Source organism: Photinus pyralis, unplaced genomic scaffold (genome assembly GCF_008802855.1).
Source record: "Photinus pyralis isolate 1611_PpyrPB1 unplaced genomic scaffold, Ppyr1.3 Ppyr1.4_LG1, whole genome shotgun sequence".
NCBI lineage: Eukaryota > Metazoa > Arthropoda > Insecta > Coleoptera > Lampyridae > Photinus > Photinus pyralis.
In genome coordinates this window covers 10,340,836-10,362,826 of record NW_022170249.1, presented here as the reverse complement: position 1 = coordinate 10,362,826, position 21,991 = coordinate 10,340,836, and the positions used below count along the sequence as shown (strand labels likewise).

The window sequence follows — 21,991 nt, the reverse complement described above, 5'->3', positions numbered from 1 at the left end:
GCACTGAAAACAGATTCCGAGAGTGCCAACCGAATCACCTTAATACATTTTTGACAAATGACGAAATCAAGGAGTGTGTAGAGTGTGTGCGGTCACAGATGCCAAGCGCTCCGCGAGGAACTAAATATTAACGTTGCCAACATCACCACAGAGCGTTGGACAAATATAAACTGTGTTAAGAGGTTTCATATTACTACTATGACCACGAAGATAACACACTAGATTTATCTACTCCAGAAAATCATAACCCGGTAGTTTTGAACGAAATTTCAGAGGAAGTTTTCGTCGAAGTCATCCATTTTACGGATAAGCATGAGACCATCAAGTCAAACAACGATCTGTAGAATTTTAGTTCCGTATGCCAAGTGTCATCAGAAATCAACGGTTCGACGAGCCTCAAAAGACTCTATGGAAATCATCCTTGTGTTGGCTTTTGGAAAGCAACAGCAACAGTATCAGTTCTGACAGGTTATTGTGAGTCCGTGGAAACGAAGGGACGAAGATAAGAAATCGCGGAACGGAAGTGGAAGAAATCGTTGAAACCGAAGAATCTAAAGGAAACCAAAATTGAAATGAATATTTTTGGCAAAAGAAAACTAATGGTCAAGTGGTGGAGGAAAAATTCATCTTTTACGGCCCAATTATGATGGTGGGCTCCCAACACTCAAAATTTTAAGAATTCGAGCGATCGGCTTACGGATGCTATGACCAAAAAATATAAAACACTGAAAAATACTGACTTTTCTGCCTTTTGTTTGTTTTTTTTTATTACCCACATCGGCAGTATTTGTTTATTTTTTGATTTTTTATGAAGTTATCCATTTTTGCCGGTGCTATAATTTCTAAGCGGTTGTAGGGAAGAACAGGCAAATCATATTATTTTTTTCTTCTTTTTTTAAATTAATTATCGGTCTGTAACGTGGTCAAGGACACGAACTAAAAGGGGACAAAAGAAACCTAAAAAAAGAACTAATAGCTCTAACCACGGCTGCTCACGGAGAGCCTAGATACGTTGGTAAGAGCTGGTAAAATTTTAGGTGCCACTAACGTTTGTTTCCTTGTTAGGGAGCCGTGCCCAAAAATTAGAAAACAGTGGTTGTCGAGGAAGCTAAGGCTATAAAAAAAGAGGGGGAAAATAAGAAATACAAACTAAGAGGAGCATAAAAAAATCTTTAATCTCGCCTGGGAAATTTCTTGAAAATACAAAATAAATCAAATGACTTGGATAATAAATGCAAACTGTTTGGTTTGTTTTTTTTTTGAAGGAAATAATCTAGGGAAGGAAAACGGGATGAAGGCTAGGTAGGAACGATAAACGGATAACAATCAATGATTTAAGTTATTATGTGTCAGACTGCTTCATATGCTTTAGCTTGCGAGATCTCACAATTATCACAGGCAGTAATAATGAATAAAGGTGTTACCTTTCCTTTTTGTATGTATAGTTAAGGAGAATGATTAGGGTGAAACAAATGGGAGATACAAACAATTTGTTTAACTACGGTAGATAATCCAGTTAAATTGTATTTTTACCAGTAAAGTTGTGGGGTAGTTTTGATTTCTTTGATTCTATATGTTTTTTAGGGTGCTGAATCCGAATCTGAGGTTTGCTAACAAAATTTCATGACACAACATTGAAAAAAATACAAAAGAAGTTGAAAAAGATATTTTTTTGGCAGTTTTGTGCTTACAACTGGAAAACTATCAACTTTTCGAAAGTAACCTTCCTATTCAAAATGAAAGTACTTAAAGTTTCGTACAGACCCCACTATTTAGTTTTTTTCCTCGATGAACCGTTCAGCAGAAACTAGGCAAACAAATGGTTAACTTTAGCAGCCATACATAATCTATAAGATACCGAAGTGGTTTACTTTGGAATAATGGTTTTCATTTACAATCATTCACGTTAGACTAATTCGTGTTTATTACTTTGGGAGCATAAATAATTCCACCTTTGCTTAAGAAAAAAGCGATCGATTTGGTATTTCGTAAATTCAACGAACGAGCTTCCAGGCAATATTGAACAAGGAGGGAGATCACATATTGTACGAAACACAAATTAATATTTTTAGCACACAATAAATTCGTCGCTACAAGCGGTCAACGTTCCATATATTGTAATTAAGTGTCAGTGTCAGGAATACGGACCAACTGCTCCGTTATTAGATGAAAGTTGAATTGGTCTCACTGCAATAAGCTTCCGCAAACGAATTTGCATCAAGCAAAGCGGGGGATGCACACGTCAAAAGAAGAATGTGTAGTGTAAATTTCAAACAAAAATGCATTAAAGATCTCGTCACACGGAAGTTACCCAATATATTGACTCTATTAAACGTAATGGATCATTAATTTAAGTATTATTTTTAAACTTAGAACGATGGCTCATGTTGCCATTTAAGAAAGCAGAGAAGGTGAAAATGGCAGACTAACAACACGTCAATTTAAACTCTTGAAACAAGATGATGAAAAGGAAATTTTCCTCCCACTGACGTGACTCTTCAGTTTCAAGCAAAATGTTCGATTTCATTTAACTCGTCGAGACGTCGTTTTTATAAAATCGATTATACAGTTGCACCGGGTTGAAATTACCATTTTCTTTTGGGGGAATATTAGAATTACGTCTTGGAAATATGTCGGAACGAATTTCACTTATCGAATCCCTTTTCGCTGTAATTCATTCAGGCAGTGCTTTAAATAGGTTTCGTTTACATTTTCCAAGTAACTCCAACCCTTCTTATTCGCCGAAACTCCTTATTTATACGAAAAGAATCCCCGCTATTGCCTTTATTTAGGCAAGACACCCGATTCGTTTATGCGGGTCGAGCTTACGATTTTTACATTTCGGATTGCGTAATTCCAAAGAAAAATGTGCCGTAATGCTAATGATGACAAATAAGTGACATTCTTACGGTCAATGGCGTGTAATTGCAAGTTACACAACGAAGAAATGCGAAAATTTCACATTTAGTGACCCAAATGAGAAGGATGAGTGAATTGCATAACCTATAATTGTGGCGAAATCGACTAATTTTTGGCAACAATTAACACATTTACAGTTTTTATAATTAGCAAACTGCATCAAACTGAAATCACTGCCAAACATTTCAGTGACCTTCCTACACTTTTTTTTGCTACGACGCTGATAAATGGGAAACAGACCACTTCAGAACTTCCGCAGAAGCTGAAAGAAATTTTCGCTCTTGACATTCTAATTTCGGGCGAATGTTTGCAATATGTTTCATTGGCTCGAATTAATATAAAAATGATTGCTTTGCTGGCCATGAAGTTTGTGTTGGCGATCGCAGAGTACAAGATTAATTACTTAACTGTCCCATGGGCCATGTATAGTGACAAGGATGCCCGCTTGACAAACTTTTTCCAAAGTTGAGACGAAAACGACTACCCTACCGACATTACTAACAAGATTTTTTGCAAATTATCTGAAACCGTTACCACGTGATCCAAAATGGAAGATAAAATTATCATTCTTCAGACTTGTTAGATCATTTAAATTTGCTAACTCAAACAATTTTGAATACATTTAATAGTTGAGGAAATTAAAATCTGACCACACTAGGCAACATTGTCCAGTCTGGCAACGTGTCTATGATGATTCAGATCGAGAAGGTCGTCCAATGGTCTGGAGGTAACGCGGCTATAAATAGAAAAGCGCATCTACAGATGTTTCCATCTATTTTAAAACGCATGTTGTGTTACGAGGTTCACACATCCGAATATTCCAAAAAGTATTTATTTGAATAGTCTGCTCAGTTTTGGTGGGTAGCTATTGCTGCGTGAAATGGAACGCGGTGCAAATACCACCCAACAAACACCTACCTAACTAGCTCAAATTACCATTATTTCCTCCTCTTTTTAAAATTCCTCTCAGAGTATGACTGGGTTCTGACACAAACAAAAATCTTAACATTGAAGCTACGAAGGCCTTAATCAAAGTCCGCAAAATTCCCATGAAATCGCTACTGAAATTAACATTCAGATTAAAAGAAATTTGTAAAATCAAACATTGAAAATTAAACTTTACCTGGATCCCCAATAGTACTTCAAATTGATACACAATTGATTAATTTGTTATTATCTTAGTGTAGATTTCTTATAACCTATAGATAGTTCTTTGTTTTACCGTTAGAGGCCGTTCGAGTGTTAGATTTCCTTTGCTTACTTCTTTGTCTTGTTGCTATGCACGCTTTCTACCTCCCTACATTTAATGCTACTCTTTCTTCTTACAGTTTATCTTGCTCGCCCAGTCTTATTTCTTTCCCCTTATGTTGGTTCTGTTTTCATATTGATTAGATGCAAATTTTTCGTTACTTTTCTGACTTCGCGTCTACCTGAACAAAGGTTTAGTCTTTTGGCTTTACCACATTTATCTTTGGAGTAGTTTCTCTTTCTCTCTTTGATGTCTGTGGTGGATCCATTGAAACGTTTTTACGGATCTGTATTTTGCATTTGAACAATACGAGGGCTTTTACCTTCACTCAAAGTTTTTGAGTTCTCATCGTTACCTCTTTTGAATTACCTTTTACGTTGATCTACCTGGATTTTACTTACGATCCATGGAGTACGTCGATGATATTCCATTTTTATTTGGACCCGCCTTCTTATTAAGGATCCTCAGATCCTTTATAGTTTTGTATTGTCGTCCGTCCGTCCGTCCGTCCGTGTGCGCTCTAACTCTTTTTAAAAGTGGCCGATTGAGTTGAAATTTGGTGTACGGGTTCTTTGGACATTAAGGACGGACGCTATTGATTTTCAGGAAGCTGGTTCAATAGGAACAAAAGTTATAGGAGTTCAAGTGAATCGGGAACAGGAAAAACTACGGGCTCAATATAATAGAAATCAACATATTTCATTCCCTAGGTCATGTATCGGGTTGGGACTTCCGCTAGATTATTCCCTATGACTCTTAGATGTGTAATACTTTAATATAACTCTTCTCTGTGGTATAGGTCGAAAGTTTTAGAGCAAAATGTAGCAAAAATTACACTTTATACATGAATTTAGAGTTTTAAAAGGTTTCAAACGCATTATCTTGATGCAGCAAGAGTACATCACGTGCACATTTGATAACCGCATGTGTGTGATTCAAAAATGTTAAATTATTGCCATATGGGTTTTGATCAAAATAATCAAAATCGTTATTTATGCACCAAGATCGTCGAGAAAAAGACTAGGGGCATTATCTCAATGCTCAAGACATAAATTTGATGCATTTCTGGCGACCACATGGATTTTGATCAAAACATGTCAAAATCGTTATTTATGCACCAACATCGTTGGGAAAAAGACTAAGAGCATCATCTCAATGACCAAAACATGAATTTGATCTATTTTTGGCGACCACATGAATTTTGATCAAAACATGTCAAAATCGTTATTTATGCACCAAGAACGTTGGGAAAAAGACCAAGAGCATTATCTCAATGATCAAAACATGAATTTGATCTATTTTTGGCGACCACATGGATTTTGATCAAAACAAGATTAAGAGCATTATCTCAATGGCCAAGACATGAATTTGATGTATTTTGTAACATTAAAATAAATTATCGTTAAAAGTTATTGTAATACTGAGGATCCTTCGATATTTCGTTGTATCGGTTTATTAAGGCTTGGTTTTGGCGCGTCATGCGATAAATGGAGTTTTTATATTACCTACCGACTTGTGAAATTCTACCTACATTAACCATGTGAATCTACTTTACAAAACATCTGTCCAGATCAAACTTTTATCTTACATCGAAGTTATGTTTAAATATTCCCCTATTCATGCGGTCTAAAATTTATGTAACTCACTAAGTACAACGAATAATCTTGCATGACTTAAATAATTACTAAATTTACAATTAAAAACAAAGACTAACATTAGACGAACATTTAACGAATTTTCCAATTCTGTGAGTAAATCCCTCCAGGTCCTATTAAATAAATTGAATTGTTTTACATACAGGATGTCCCGACTGCTATTTCATTCTATTATTATATTGTCAAAATTTGTCACTACCAAACGACCAATTACCATAATTTACGTCTTTATAAATGTTGTAGATAGACAACCATGCAACGAAAGTTTAATGAATCTCTTCTCCCGATATCTAGTTTCGTAAAATGTGGCATGCCAGCAACCCTTCGTATGGAATAATTGACGATAATTGGCAAGGAGGATCTCCAAAGGGACGTAGGTCGTTTTGAAAGCATTCCCTTCACCAACACAAAAACGCACAATAACCGTTTACTATTGTTCTCTAGTTAAACTGGTTTCCGTATTTTCGATTAAATTAGTTTACGTCTAAACACCTTTTAATTTTTCTTAAATTCATAGATATTTCCCCTTTTTTAGTCAATGAAATAACACTAAATTATACAATTGATCTAGTATCTATTAAATAATTCTCTTACCCCACTTCCTTTCTTGTAGAAAGCTGTTCGACTCAGTATTGACATAGCCCTCTGTCTGTTATGCGTACCGAAGGGTGGATTTCCAGGTGTTCAGCTCTATGTATATTTGATGTGCATTGAGATAGCTGCCACTACCGCCACTTTATAAATGTGCATTTATTTGAATAGAATCGAAATACGGACTATGGGAGATATAATTATATACGCGTATTTTCAGGATAGAAAAATAAACGTTCACTGTGCCAGAGTGTAAAGAATCAGTCAATACCGAAAAATATGTGGCCATATATTGAATATTATACTTTTGTTTTAATGAGCCTCTTTATAGTGACTAAATTTACCAAACTTATCTACTACCTGCCTACACGGTAAAAAACGTTTATGTAATATTCCATAACTTTACGTTGGCTATTTATAACCAACGTAAAGTTCTGCGTAAATACCTAACGATCTGTAAATTAATTTTACTGTAATACGTAACGTAATTTACCATGAATATTCACAGATTAATTCATGATTGATTTAGGAAAGTTCTAATTTTTATTATTGCATATTCCAAGGAGCTTATAAATTTTCCAGAGGATATCACAAAACAATCCATATCTTTTTTGGGTAGGTTTCATGTTCCTATTATGCTGTATTACAGTATTTCCGCTAGAATATGTTACGTATGATATTATGGAATATGATATGTGTACAAATTGATGCAAAAAACGTAACATATATAACAGAATTGTCAAACCACTTCCAAAAATCCTTTGGATAGGTTTTCAAGACCATATTACTATTGGAATCCTCATTAGACACCTTGCACGCAAAAAAATAAAAGCAAAAATAGTGAAATTGTAAATTTTTTTTATTAAAATGTAAACATATTACATAACCTCTGTAATATAAAAAAAACATTATACTCTCGATTATACTTAAAAGTAAAGGAAAAGAAAGTCTCAACTTCATGAACACTAGACATAATTCTGTTTTCTTTATGGAAGCACCAACATCGAAAAAAATGCATGATAACTATAGTGCAGTAGTGTTTCAAAGGTGCAAACAGAACCAAAGTTTGCTATCAAGGTATTTATCTTGCAGGCCCGCTCTGCCCTTAAATTTACAATTGTTACAGATAAACATAATTAAAATACGTACTTAGTACCTTCAGAATTGCAGATAAGTTGCACTAGATTAACTCACACTATTGTAACTTATAGACCCATACGGGATAAATGACATCAGCGCCTCAGCCAAAACTACACACCAGCAAAGTAATAATGGCACTGCCTTCGTTTTTAAGTATCTAGACAATAGACATTAATATTACACATGGCTAATATATCTTAGTAATTATTCTTTCTACGTATTCCGCAATGTAATTTTAATATTCACTTATGCGGTTTTTCATATTTCCAGTGTAAATTTACCAAGTAATATAGTTTTATGTATTATGCCATGTAATACTAATATGCATTTTCATTTTACATACTATGTTACAATAGTTATTTAATTCCCTAATTTAAACTGCAATTTTTACAGCACAACGATTGGAAAATTCCTATAATTTTTTTCAGTGTATTTAATAAATTGTTATGTCCCTGTTTTACATCCCAATGCAGCGTCCTACCTACCTACTTTCCATGACTTTCAATGAAGGCAGACATAAATATAATAATCACGACTACAATAGGATGTGAATAAACATTTAAGACAATTTAACTTCGCTACCTAACTCTATTTTATATAATCACGTGCATTATACATTGTACATACACTATTATCTCTATTTCCGTACTCGTATGATGTAGAAGCATTATATTTATTGTAGGGCTAATATATCTTAGTCTCTTGTAGACATATTGAAAATGTTTTAGCTATGTTTGGAAAATGTGTGGAAAATTTTGAAAATATATCAAAAATGTGTAAAAAATGTTAGAATACTTGAATGAATATACATTTTGGAAATTGTCGAAGTATTTCAGAATTTGAAGAAATGCTTCAGAAATTTTTCAGAAATAGAAATCAGTAGGAAGGAAATATTCAAAATTTTCAACACATGTAGACTCCGAAGAGTGAGAGGAACCACCAAAGGGACCTGCTAAAGAGTTTTCTTAAACGTTCTCCACTAGCTTCTTCAATTACCTATTAAACATTCTCAGAGACTATTCAAAGACCCAAACCCTTAATTTCTGCAACAATGTTTTTCACATTGATTCATGGAAGATCTGCTGCGAGCCGGCTCGTGTGGCGCAGTTCAGTTGAAGCTGGGCTATGGTACTAAGGGTCTCTGGTTCGAATCCGGGTTCGAGCATGGATATTTGTAAATGTATAGTGGGTTGGGTTGGTAGAGCAGCCTTGGCTGAAACCCCGCCCACTCAAAAATAAAGGCAAATAAATAAAATAAATAAATAAATAAATAAATAAAACAAGAACACCTTACGTATCGCACCAATAGTGTCAGAGGTTATCTCAAATTTTGAAGGTCGTCTAAGAATCTCGGTATCTATAGTGTTTAGAAATTTGTGAAGAATTATATGTAAAGGAATTCCTAAGAATCTTTGCTGAACCTTACAGCAGGTTCTAAACAATTTCAGAAAAATATATGAAGAGTCTCCTATGATTTGATAAAATTATTAGAGGTATATCTTTGGAGAAATTCTGACAATTATTTGAAGATTCCCTGAGGCATGACTAAATGTGGATAATCTGTAAAGGTTTGTAGCAACCTCTAAAGAAGTTCTGAATAATCTTTGAAGAAACTCATTATCTCTTAAAGAATTGTTGATAAATATGTTAGGAGTCTTTACCTAGTTAATACCTCTGTACAACATTTAGCAAGCTTCTCAGGAGCCTTGAACAATGAATGCCTGAAGAACGAAGATATTTGCTAAAAAACTTGTGAAGAACATATAACAATCTACAGAACATTTAAAGAATCGTTAAAGAATCTGTGAAAAATGGCTACATTATCTGAAAAGCTTTCCGGAAATATGTAGGTACCTAATGCATATTTTGTTGTTATATTTCTCTAAGAATCTGTAACGAATACCCGGTCTGAAAAATGATTTAACTGAATAGCTAATAAAGAAACTTTAATTAAGAGAAATAAAAAAACTTCTTTTCTCAGCAATCCTTCGCTCTCTCAGAAACGGGCAATTACTTGACAAAATTGGCGTCCGGAAACGTACACGCTCTTTTTCCCGTTGCGAGGTGCACAGCGTATGGCGAGACAGCCGCCTTTGTCCAACAAGCCCCGTTTTCTCTTTAATTTCGTATTCATCAGAACACCACTTCCACTAAACCATCATAACAATCAATTGTTTACAGATTCTTCAAAAATGCTTTAGGTAGGTACTCTGTCCAAATATTGAAATTTCTACAAAAGCTCTAGAAATTCGGAATGTTCAAATTAAGACACTATCTATCTGGAGGGTTAAATATTTTTGTGTAAACGTCAGGCGGGCGTTATTTAGGTTGAAATAATACGGAAGACCCTGTATACTCGAATGTTTTAATCTAATTTAAATCTGGAGGATTTCATTACGAAGAAGCACAGAATGGTATACTTATTCGGAATTTGTTATTTTTCCATTTTACAACTGTTTTTAATTGCTTATGGAAGAGAGCTCCTTATTGGTGTAGCATTTGAAATTGGCGGAAGTAGGAGGAGCACTTGAGTTGTTCCCTCTTCCATTATAAAATTACGGGTTATCAGCGCCAAACACACGCGCGTCTTAAAAAAACCTTTGTCCGATTATACCATTCCTTATCGAAATGGCACTAAATGCACTCGGTCAGATATATCTTAATCTTACACAACGCAATTTTCACGTTTTACAATTTAAATAAACAAATTTACACAAATAACAAAATTCAAACAAGAAATTAATCAATTAAAAACAATTCTAAAATGGAAAAATAGACACCAAAATAACACATTCCGATGAAGTAAACCAATTCTGTGCTTATTCGTGATGAACAAATTTCCAAACAATTACGACAGAACTGCTTCAAAGGAGATCTTCTGAAGGATCCCTAGGACACTTCTGATAATTGTTTCAATAACCTTCCAAGAATGATTTATTTTTTTAATAATTCATTTGTTTTATTTTTGCGGCACACACTTTCGAAAACAATGACCACCTACTTAAATTAAACAGGCACTACTAATTTGCTTCGGTGTGCACCCGACATTTAGGGACATACAAATAATATTTAGACGTGATGATCATTTAAATGATATTCATATCCTTTATGCTACTTTCAGTTTGTAAGATTATCAGATTGACTTTTGCTCAAAATTCTTTCAGTTTAATTCAGAAGCGAGTACGTTCATAATACCTAAATTGAAATGATGATCTAAAACTCAAGACTCTAAGACTCTTTACTATAACTAAAAAAGTTGTTACTAATTTGTGCACTTTCTCGACATATTTTTATTTTCACAAAAAGCAATCTCTTATGAGCTTACCCAAACTGCTTCCGTAATAAAGTCGTAGTGATTCCCAACGGAAGAGCGAAATGAAACGCTACCAATTTGACAGTGAAATTAAAATTTTATCCCGCAATATTAAAAAAAAAAAATTAAACGCGTGTAAATTCTTCCTCTAAATACTTGGCGTTCGTATCGACTTAAAAATATGACATTAATTAGTGGAAAATCCCTTAGGGCACGCAGGCTGTAATTCATGCACAACACTGTTAATTTGGTAACATTTTTTAAACACGTCGTTGTAATCCCCTAGAGAACTCTTATCTTGAGTATTCTTTTTTGTTGACACGGATTTTGGAGGGATGTTTAACTTAAAAGTAGAAAATCGTTGATTACTCAGCTGTGGGATGAGGAAAAAAAACTTAGTAAATTTAACAGGAGCGAAATTGTAAAATTTACATAATTTTTACTTTTTCGTTAAGCTTAAATCCATTTACTTTCAGGGTTATGCATATGTAATTATGAGAGATTGTGGTTACTTAGCGTTCGTGTGGAGTAAATCAAATTAGGCATTTTGTTTACGACGACGTTTATGCTTTTTAACGGACGATTCGTTATCGATCAAAATTTTGCTTTGAGTGTAAAGTCATTCGAATTGTTTACTCTTATTGAATATTAATTACGGTTTCAGTAACCGAGTACGCTTAGTGTCGAACGTTAGGCAATGCTATCGCAATATTTATGTGCCGCGCTATTCACTGTCCATCTTTTATTGTTTGTGTTTCTGTTACAGATAAGGCAGAAAAGCGCCCTTCTGAGCTCTAAAGATTGTTAAAACCAGAGTTTCAAAGGTAATCTTTTTACTTCCGACGACTCCTTGATATAAAGGTTGATCACATTTTGGTTTTCGATACAATCGAATTGTAATTACTACATTTGTGTGAAAGTCATATAAAATTTATATTTCCGTTGTTTTCTGCGGAAGCCTGTTTTGACATTGATAATTTCCCTGACTACGAGTTGATTCCTTTTTGCTAAAAGTTTAGTTCAATTTAAATAATGACATTTCAGATCTAGATATTACAGTGTCCTACTCGTCTCGGTGTCCTATTTGTAATAGTTTGAGATGATTTATTAAATTACCCTCGATTGTGATCATTATTGTTCATGTTCTACCCTGTCAATTACTTTATTTCTTTCGTTTATCGAGACCAGAACAAAGATCTCTTAGTTTGCCTTATTCCCCTGTTCGGTAAGTTTCTCTTTTCTCTTTTGAAATTTACTAAGGACTAAGTCGGACAAAGTGACGCCTATCCCGTTTAGTATTACTATATTTCCTTTTGCTTCGTTTTGGTTAGTCTACGAGAACCCCGTTATTTACCCCGACGCGCGTTCAGCTTTTTCTGTAACAGAAAACAACACAATAAACAAATAAAAGGGGTGATGAATAGCGCGTCACATAAAATATTGCGTAAGCAATGCTAACGTCTGACATAGAGGCAATAGGATATTAATCTGTAATTAATACTCAGAAAAAATCAATAATTCGAAAGATTTTACACTAGCAAAAACAAAATTGATCGACTCCGGATTATTACGTCCGTATAAATGCAAGATGCACAAATAATTAAATTTCTATTGATCTAATCAATTCAAAACATCAACAAGATAATATGAGCCAATCCTTCGGAGTAAAAATTTCAGATATGGGGCTCGGATAAAGTCTTGGTAACTTCAAAAACTAATTTACAATGTAAGACACTAATATAGGTATAACACAGCTAATTTGATGGATACAATGTAATCAAACTAACAATGGATTCGCGTAGTAATCAGAAAGTAACGTAGACACAAAAGTAATCGGCAATTAGATCGGGTCTCGATAAGTATATTCTTCGTAGCGCAGCAAGTGGCGTAAGTAAAATCAGATATATAGGGACAATTTACACGATCGTTAATCTCCAAACTTCACTAAACTTATCAGCACCAATCAAAATCATAATGAAAAGGCACACAAAAATGGTCGAGTAACAATAATGGCGTGCATGTTCTTCTACAAGTAATGATCGAATCTCGTTTTGTACAAAGAGGTGCGTGCTTCGAAAGAAATTAAAAAGAAAACTGCACGACCTCGGACGGCGACACAAAGAACTAAAGTAATAAGAAATCTATACTAAGATAATAACAAATTTACTACAGGAATAATTTACATCTAAACTATGGATTACAAAGAAGATACCTAGTTGGCGTAAAGATATAAATACGAGCAAGAATACTACATTGGAATTAACATTGGAACTAACAAAATTAAAAAAAATGAACATGAAAACTCTTATCTGAGTAGTGATTCGGGCTAGATTAATAACAAAACCAACCATTTACAGATGAAACAAATTTATTTGACATAAATCAAGCAGACTGAAAGATAAATATGTACTCAGGGCATTGTTCCACGCAAACAGGCGATCGATAGACAATTAATTAAAGCAAATCTTATTACCTTAAAGTGTCAATTTTTTCTCCTACTTCAGGAGACCACCATGGAACCATTTTAGTCCTTTTGCGACCTTTGGATTTTGGTATACTAGCCTCCGCTGCATCCAAAATAGCAGATGTAAGACTTTTAAGACAAACTTGCTCCTCATTCGGGACTACAAGGTGGGTAACAAATTTTTCCCAGTTAGCTTTTTGGATTTTAAATTTAACCGCAGACTTAATCGCGGGATTATTACCTCGTACGGTAATAATTATTGGGAAATAGTCACTATTGTACAAATCACTTTCCACTTCCCATTTTAGGTTAGTGTGGAATGAGGGCGAACATATAGACAAATCTATAGCATCAAAAGTACCTGACCTTATGTTAAAGAAAGTCGGTATTGTTATTTAAAATGCTGAGGCTTTTATCTTCGATAAGGTCTAGTAATTCTTTACCACGGGCATCACTTGAAATTGATCCCCAAACAGTGTGGTGGGAATTAAAATCACCAACAAGGATAAACGGTTTGGGTAGTTCAGTAGTGATTCTTCCAATTTCTCCTACATCATAGTTTGTATTGGGTAGATAAATGTTACACAGCGCAAAGCTTCTGCTCATTTCAAGTTGTATTGCTACAACCTGATATTGGGTATTTATCTGTAACCTTTTATACGGAATGCCTGTGCGGATTGCAAATGCTACTCCGCCACATGCCCTTTCAGGTGAGTAGAAATCCTTCCTTAATAGAGTAAAACCTTTCATGTTAAATGTATGTCTTACTTTTAGGTGTGTTTCCTGGAGAGCTATACAAACTGGATCGTACTTTTGGATGATCAGCTTTAGTTCATTCAAATTATGAGCTAGTCCTCGACAATTCCACTGAATAGTATTTGTTTTATCCATTGTAGTTTCAAAATAGAGACAATCACACTTGAACAAATAACATGTAAATAAGTAACAAATAACAGTGTATATAGGACTATTACAAATAAATAATTAACAAGTAACATATACGTATCACAGCGATTATCACAGATCAGTTGGCGCAAGCCCCTTTCGAACTGTCCGCCGATGAACGGGGCAGTCTCGGCTTGCCTTTGGGCCATCCCTTCTTTTTCTTACCCTGCTTAGCTTCTGCCACCGTCTCCTCATCCAGAGATGTAATACTCGACTCTCTGGACCGAGTTCGAGGCAGCGATGTTTTCCGCTTTGCTCCTCGAGTTTCCGTCTCCATGTCTGCTTCAGAAGTACAAGTTGATTCAATCACCAGAATAGAATTTCTCATCGCCGCTTAGTTACAGGCTTTCCGAAGACAGCTCGAAGATATTGTTCGATTTTAGCGGCAAGAATTTGCATGAGCGATCCCATTTCTTCTTTAATAATTGCTCTTATTTCAGGGTCAATATTTTTAACAGGTTCGGGAGCCGCAACCGGTCTGGACACCATCTGTGCAAAGGAGGAAGTGGGAGCTGTTGGAGTGCCCACATTCTTTTTAGCTTCCGGGTGTAAGACAGTCTCTGCACTACTTTAACCTCCTGGATTTTCATTTCTAATTTGAAAACCGGACATGTTTTGGTGACCGCCTTATGCGGCCCTTTGCAATTCGGGCATTCAATCGGTTTTTCACAAGCAGTGCCCTCATGTACAGGTTTCCCGCATACACACCTCCTTTCGTATTTACAGTTAACTGCAGAATGTCCAAATCTCTGGCAGTTAAAACATCTAAGCGGGTTTGGAATATATGGACGCACCTGTAGGGGGTCAAACGCCGCTTGGATTGTCCGTGGTCGCCTCGGAGTGTTAAAGGTAAGTACATGGTTTGCAGTGTCTAGAAATATTCCCTCCCTCCGTGTCCTAATCCGCCTTACTTCTACCACACTTCTTAAATTGTCCTTTATCTCCTCAATGGAGCAATTTAACAAATCGCGACAAAATACTACTCCTTTCGACGTATTAAGGATTCCATGAGGTGTTACCTCAACCTCGAAATCACTGAAACGCGTACATTTAATCAGTTGTCGCGACTGTTTATTTGAAACAGTCTCGACCAATAGCTCTACCTTCACCTTTTTAACCTCTTTAACATTTCCTACTATGCCGTATAATACTTTACTTATGAGGAAGAGATTTACAGTTGCAAAGTCACCCTCCTTCCTTCTAACTACCAAGAACCGGGGCGTATCCACCTCCTTCTCATTGGTAGCATTATCTGGTCGCTGTCGCCAGTCCACAGCAGGCGCAGCATCGCCACCTGCTGAAAGGGCTGTTTCACCACGATTGCCCAACGTGGTCAAAAGTGGCGATCTCTGGATGCCCCTCCCAGAATCCTCGGGGCTGACCAGCGAACTGGTGTGAGATTGTGAGACTACGTCTCTACCCACCTGGGATACATTATCCAATAATGGTTATACCGACATCGCCATTTACGTCCCTTTGTCGCAGAGACCACACGCCTTTTAGGTGAGAGAACCAGCTAGGGCCCGCATGCTCGCCAAGCACGTAAGTTTCGGAAAACTCCGCTTGCGTGAGTGCTAGCGACTCACTAACTCAGAGCCATTCATCCTCTCAGCACACTCCACCTTAGGATTTCGGGATTAGTAGACAGGATAATCGAGGTAGGTTTAAAGGATGGAGTTATAGGAATTGGAACAGATTAAGGGTATTTCAGGACACGGTCGGACTAGCCGCCTCCTGTCCCATTGGTCGCCTTCTACGACCTCCAGGGCGGGAGTGGGTCAATTCTACCCCCAAGCCCACAGGGGGGTATTTTAGTATATGTACCACCGAAGCGAGTACCATAATAACAAACATAAAAACAGAGACTTGCTATAATAGACTGCGCTTAACGTATCTAAGGTGTTGTCGACACAGTATGCAACACACAATGCACCGCGGGGCAAAAATCGCAGAGATGATGTGCAATATAATGAAATAAGCTGTTATTTTAGATGTTCCGTTCATTAATCATTCTCGTGATGACCTCGAATTAGTAAACAGATAAATTTCTGTTGAGAATAAACCAATAAACTTAGGTTAACTCGTACGTATCAACATGTACACTGTCTATAAAATTTTAAATAATATGCAGATTTTCAACGGATAAAAGTTTAAAGGGCCAATGGATCAGAGCCATTCGAAGAGAAAAATTTACTCCCACCATAGTGCATTTGCGGGGAATGAAGCCGATTTTAGAAAGGTGTTAAACAATAATGCAATACCGAGCGTTTTCGACTTTCCCATTCACTTAAAATAACGTAGAACTATTATTCGACATCCTTTACCAGCAAGACAACGGCAGTACCTATTTGAATATTAGGTATAGACGTAACTAAGTACTTACTGGTACTAAGTATATTTCAGGTTTTGTTACAAGAAAAATAGCTAAGTCTGTTAAATGTTCCATATGTGCAGATGCGATATTCGCATCAGAGAGTCATTCAAAGCTTTTAACTAGAAAAAATCGTGGAGGATTGTTGCACGTATTAAGCGATGCATTACAAATTTGCCAAATTGCTGTGTTCAGGTTTTTCATTCAATCCACACCACACCGCGTTGTAAACAAAATGGTTATCAGCAGTCTAAGAAAAATAAATAACAGTTACAGCCCATTTGGGTTTTTGGATAGGCATATATTGAATCAAAATCCGCTAAATAATCATATCTCACTACTTACATCTTTGGTTTTAAAAGTATATTTTCCGATACGTGTTCACCACCAAAATACACATATAAATCAAATTAGGACTAGAGTAAGGCAGTTATATACCAATTAAGTCCAAATAAAATACCAATAAATTCGATTAAAACAGTTATATGTTATCTTTTTTTGCTACTAAAATTTAGAATAAACATATGCTAAAGCAAGCTGCAAATCGTACGTCCGCCCCGTGATGAACAGTTGGTTGCCTATCCTATCTTGACAACAGGCGTTTATAGTAAAATCTACGTTACGCGCGGTCTAGTTATAGCAAGTCTCTGCATAAAAATGATCAGATCAGATCAGATCAGTAACCCATGGAAATACTTTTGGTAGAATATTCAATTATTATATTATATCCCAAATGCACGCCAAATACCTGAATATTTCGCGAGTGCACGCAGTGCACGAGCGAAATACTGAGATCTGGGATTTGGCGTGCCCGACGAAAGTTCACATTTATTTTCTTATCCTCGTTGTCATCTTGTTTTGTGATCTTATTATTGGCACTGCATCTTGTTATTGCAATACCTCAACGTAGTAGGCTTATATCTAGACGTAGAAACGAAAGAATAGAAGTGAGTTATCCGTCAATTGTTGTTAAAAATGAATAATAGTATATTATATACCGCAGGACTGAAGTAGTGCTTTTAATCCCGAAGGTAAAGTTTATGGCCAGACCGAAGGGAGGGCCATAATTTACCTGAGGAATTAAGACCACTACTTCAGTCGCAAGGTATATACATTATTTTTCGTACTTCCGAAACTGAAACACTTAATATGTATTGAGTTAGAGAACGCGTTCTTTCAAAAAATCGCTGGTTAACAAGTTACCACAGGAACGTTGCGTTGGTACTACAATCCCTATGCTATGGTAACAAAAATAATTTGGAAACTGTCATTGCTAATGTCATAATTTTGGTGATGGGTGACAAAGGTGTATTTGATATTGATAAAAAGCAGCCAAAGTAGGTAAAGAATTGATACCACCGAAATTTTCGAGAGTGAATCTCTTGAAGTTATTGAAGAAAACATTGATAATTCTAAATTCGCCTTCCAATACAAAAAAAGCGAATAGTTCAACATGAAATCAGTTCGAATCTTTCTGTGCGGAAAAACTATGTACTTACTGGAACTACTTCAAAACAGCAACTCGCTAATATGCAAGATTTTGGATACAATATGAAGAAAATGGACGGTTCAGATTACAGAGAGGGAGTAATTAAAACCCAATGGAATAGAATCGCTAAAATTTTGCAAGATAAGTAGGTACAACTATCAAGAATAATATTTATATAATGTTTGTTTCGCTCCTTTCAAGGACATGGTTTTTCAAAAAGCATGAAACCGAAAATAGGCATGGGTTGATTTACAAGTTGCCATTTTACAAATTGTAATTTTCGTTAATAAAATTATGAATTATTTATTTAAGTTTCATTTTTGGGTATTTACACATAAGCAATACCCGCGGATACTTGAAATCGTTGTTTTATATCTGGAATCATTGTTAGCGTCGCTGCACTACAAGTAGGGCTGCCATCTCAAAACTACCACCTAGGACAGGAAGCGTGGAAACCCCGAATTTAGGGATTACAAACCCGGACATATCAACTGAATTTGATAAAAAATATTTTCTAAAGAAATAAAACAAACAATTAATTTTTCTAAATAAAACAAGGCGTACTCTATCACGAAACAAAATCTTCTTTAACTGTTAGGAATCAGCACTCAGCAGCGGCTTATCTACATTTTTAAATTCCTTAAATGAAGCAATACCTAATATACTTTTTTAACAAAATCAAACACAAGTTATAAGAAGCTAATAACAATAATTTTTAAATGAAACAAAAATTTGGTCTTTTAGTAAAATAAAATGTTTAGGGAACTATTTACAATTCAGGTTTTCACTATTTACCCGTCTTTCATTTTTAAAATCTTCCTTACTTAAAAGAAATTTATAAAAATTTACACAATTATAATCTTTGAAATTGTACTTTATTTTTATCAATGACGAGACTGTTTCAATATTCAATAAATTCCTTTATTTTGTCCACTGTTGTGGCACTAGTGAAAATATTCTTTCAGCGTTCATTATGAGCAGGAATGCAAAAAAGTATTACGCAATTTTCAATAACTTCGAGTACCTATAAATGAGCATTCAGTGTTTTAAAAAATTGTTATCAAAGCTGTTTTGCGCTTGAAAGTTTATCTTGTTGGCTTACATTTTGACAGAATAGCTATTTGTGTATTAAGAGCGCAAAATGATATTTTTACTGCTTTCCATTTGAGTGAAAGAGGAGCTCTAAGGTGTACCGTGCACGATGCCCTGTGTTCCTTTTAAGAAAGCTTCGAGCTCTGACTCGCCCGAAATTGGATTTCCCTTGTCCCCTCATGCACCACCTATTTGCTTGGGGCTTGTAACACTTTTGTGGTTATTTACGTACTGTGAATGTCAATTCAAATGTGTTAAAAATGAACAACTTGCAAAACGAGCTGCTCCGAACGAACTGCACCAGAGCTTCACGCACTCAAATGGAAAGCAGTAATTGTCGATTGAAAGAGACAGTTGACGCGCGACGAAGGAGCGCGGCAATCTCTTGAAATCGACAATCAATTTGCGCTCGAATTACACACAAGGTTTTTTCTACAATCGAGCAGTTCACATATTTCCAAAAATTTAAATTTTTCACTCAAATCATTTTAATCTTATGCCCAAATGAAAGATGTCATTTACTCGTTGGATACTCTGAGCAATGCATATTTGATTTATAGTTAATAATTGGGAGAGCGAGCGTTTTTTCTATTTTGTCGCTTATAAGCGACAAAGTGACATTCCTCGAAAAAGATGACGTTTGCGTTGTCAAATACGAGCGCAAATGCCTACTTTGGATATCGATTGTAGAAAAAGATTTTTAATTCACCCACTCAGTACCTCAAAACCCGGACTACCATTGAAAACCCGCCCGGACGCTCCCCGGACGCCCCCTAAACTAAGACAAATCCGGGGAAATCCGGACGGATGGCAACCCTACGAAGATTGCCGGAGATGTAATTGTTTGTTTATATGTTGATGATATGTGTTATACCAAACTGAACGTCTTGGGATTTTTTATCGATATGCGTAATTGATATGGGCACTTTGTCATTTGGTGTTGACAGTTTACACAGTTGGCGAACAGAGTGAACACCCTCATTCGTCATACTCACAATGTCAAATCATCTGATGAAGTCCAGAACCCCGAAATCAAGCCCTCATTCGTCAAAAATGGAAAAATGTATTTTCTATATTTAAATGTGCCGTTTTTGCAATTCGAAAACAAAATATTCCGCACTCGTCTTCTACCTATAGGTATGACAAAAAGTCGAAAGAGCAAGGTTTTTCAGACGCAGCAGAAACGTGTGACGCATACGATCACCAGAAATAGATCACAATAGCCTTAGAACAGAACATTACACTGGCAGTTATCTTAAGAAGTTATTCATAAGAAGATAAATTTAATTGGGACTATTGACGATACCATTATTTCCATTCGATTCAATTAATATTCTCGATTGCATAACAAAAGGAACAGATTGTTTTAAGATTTCGGGCATATTCAAAGGGGGCGATCGTAATCTAATTAGGGGACATTGCATTAATTACATGGTAAACGACCGGTGCATGCAGATTTAAAGGGAGACAACGCGGTCTAATTAACATATACACAAATGCGGAATTTAAATTTGTAAATATAAACAAAAAAGGTAAACAAACAAACAGAGTTTGCGAACTTTAAGATTTGTATTAATAGATGAGGGGTTGCATTTGACAATGAAGCACGAGCAACAGAAAGTACAGCAAACCCTCACGTTATTACAAACCGGCTCGCAACATCTTTAGTGCAGATGTTATTTTAACAATTCATAACAGAAAGTTGGGGTGATTTTGCATTTAAATCGTTGTACTTACCTAGAAAGGGTAGGTTAAAGAAGCTAATCGTTGTCAGACTAGCATAAACGAAGAAAATTCACAGCACGAATAAATTTAATTGTAACCTATCATCTCGCACTACGAGTTCTGCTTATTACCGCTATGGTTGGTACATCACAGTGCATTCGCCCCTCCTAAACAGCTGCTTCGACCCCGATGAATGCCTTTTTGCTGCTGGTAGCACCACCTATTGTACAGATGTGGACGGTGTATTTAGAGTTCTACATCGGCTCTAGTGGAATTACAAGAGCCTGTTTTTATTATTCTGCTTACAACTGATTTATTCGGAATTTATGTATTAGATGGCTGTTGAATGTAGAATGTACGTCAATAAGCATTTGTAATCTTATAATTGGGTTCGACTACTCCGGAAATTGCCTTTGAAAATAGAAGTTTTATCCGAGAGAGGTGCAAAAGTTAAAATAAAGAGAAAAATCTACTCACTATAAATTCATCCCCTAAAAACTCTAATTTTGCCATGATAGAAGAGCATAGAAAAGTTTTGCAACTCTCTGTTTCTTTAGATTTGATCGTTTCAAAGCACTCCAAATTTACCGTTTATGCATCCCCTTCGGAATGCCCATCTAATCTTAAGCGATAAGAAGTTGCATTAGGGCACCTTGCTCAATCAACAATCTCAATCAAGGTGTCCAAGTTGATGATGGGAAATGCGACTAAATTTCTACAAATTTGTACATGTGATTTATAACTATTGAATGCGCCCTTTTGAGCTAAAATATTTTCAATTCAACGGATTCATATTCAGAGGCGAGTAAAATAATGCCTATAATTTAGGACTAATTAAAGACTAATTTGTACCCGCACAAAATTAGAATTTCGACCCGCTGATTTCCACCGGAAAACCGATTTTTAAAGTGGGGTTGCATCAAAAAGGACGAATTCAAAAGACTAATTTGTCAATGTTTAAACAAATTATTTATATTCGTTTTTTATTATGTCAGTTAAGTTAGCCTCGCTCAATAGGTAATATTGTTTGTTTTTTGT

The 21,991-nt window shown here is 35.7% G+C and overlaps 1 long non-coding RNA gene across 1 annotated transcript in view; it reads right to left on the bottom strand.

Moving 5' to 3' along the window:
- LOC116159535 overlaps window positions 1-21,086 on the bottom strand; it is a 95,088-nt gene extending 74,002 nt beyond the window's left edge. The window contains exon 1 of the long non-coding RNA XR_004143003.1: window positions 20,966-21,086. This is a non-coding gene — a long non-coding RNA (uncharacterized LOC116159535). The remainder of the gene's footprint in view (window positions 1-20,965) is intronic.
- Between the last annotated feature and the right edge of the window lie 905 nt (window positions 21,087-21,991).